Raw genomic sequence first — 1462 nt, forward strand, 5'->3', positions numbered from 1 at the left:
CCACCGCCCGCGTGCCCCCCGGAGAGCCTGCTCGTGCCTGTCCAGCCCACGGACCCCTGTGGGGCCATCACCCTGACACGAGGGCTTGGGGAGCACAGGGCCGCAGCAGTGCAGACTCGGGTTGCCAGCCCCCCACGGGCAGTGAGCCATCCAGCATCAGCTTCCTCACGTGAAACATCCACACGCCCAGCCAGGCGGGTGTCAGGGCAACGCAAACCATTTGGGTGAATGCTCTCAGGTGTCTTCCGTGACAGTTTTGCAAAAGATTTGTAAGTTCCTCTAGGAAAATACCATTGCACCCACACCACTGCGTCTGACCCCGGCAGCCCTGGGACTGCGGCAGGAGCCGCCGCGGGCTCAGCATCACCCGACAGCCGCAGGGGTCAGCACTCCCAGACCCCACAGGAGGCCTTTCCGCCACATGGCAGTGCTGTGCTCCCCGGCCAGAGCGGGAGGACCGGGGCTTGCACCTGGAGCGGGACCAGGGGCGGCTGGCGTCCCGAGCGCCAGGGGAGTGGCATTACCACTTTGGAGAACCCGAGCCTGGCTGCCGGGCACCTGGGGCCTATGCCGCTCGCTGGTCCAAGACACTGGAAAGGCACAGGGAAGGCGTGAGGCTGCCAGCCCCTGGGTCCCGGGGCCCCGCCAGGAGGCAGGTGGGTAACATCGGCGAGATGAGGGGCACCGACAGCCCCAACCCAGGCCCTGAGCACAGCCTCAGCGGGACTGTGTGCCCCAGTCCAGAAGGTTCTACCTCCTAGACCTCGGCTGAGAAACGGGACTGGGAACCGCTACCCGCCTTCCCCAGGCTCCAGGGGCTGCTGGCCTTTTGCTGGTTAAGCCCTCGGGCCTCAGTTTCCCGCCCGCTGCGGGGTGGCCGAGCTGATCAAAGGCTAACATGACTGGTTAACAGAGAGCAGAAGAGCTGCACCGGGCCGCCCGGGAGAGACGCCGTGTCCGACAGCGGGATGTCAGACGGCGGGATGTCGGACAGCGGGCTGTCGCTGTGGGAAGTAGGGACGCCCCTGTCCCGGCCCGTTTTGCTCAGTGTCAGAGCGTCGGCCCAGGGACCAAAGGGTCACTGGCTCGATTCTGGGTCAGGGCACAGGCCCGGGTTGCGGGCTTGAGCCCGTCAGGGCCATACAGGAGGCAGCCGATCGATGATTCTTTCATCACTGATGTTTCTCTCTCCCCCTCTCCCTTCCTCTCTGAAATCAATAAAAATACCTATCTTTTAAATCAATGGAAAAATATTCTTGGGTGAAGATTAACGAAACAAAAAAAGTGAGGCCCTCACAGGGGTCATGACCCAGCTTGAATGGGTCTTAGGAGTCCGACACCAGCGCACAGAACAGCCCCTGCGAGGACCTAGGAGCCGGGAGCCTCAGGGACCAGCCCTGCAGGCGGGGGGTGAGCTGGGTGGCCTGAGCCACCCCACAGCCTCCCCTCCCCCCACCCACCC

At 63.9% G+C, this 1462-nt stretch overlaps 1 protein-coding gene across 1 annotated transcript in view; it reads right to left on the minus strand.

Annotated features, from left to right (window-relative positions):
- The window catches only part of WDR5 (WD repeat domain 5), an 11063-nt gene that overhangs the window by 3456 nt on the left and 6145 nt on the right, over positions 1 to 1462 (minus strand). The window lies entirely within an intron of this gene.

The sequence above is a fragment of the Myotis davidii genome, unplaced genomic scaffold, assembly GCF_000327345.1.
Source record: "Myotis davidii unplaced genomic scaffold, ASM32734v1 scaffold609, whole genome shotgun sequence".
Classification (NCBI taxonomy): Eukaryota; Metazoa; Chordata; class Mammalia; order Chiroptera; family Vespertilionidae; genus Myotis; species Myotis davidii.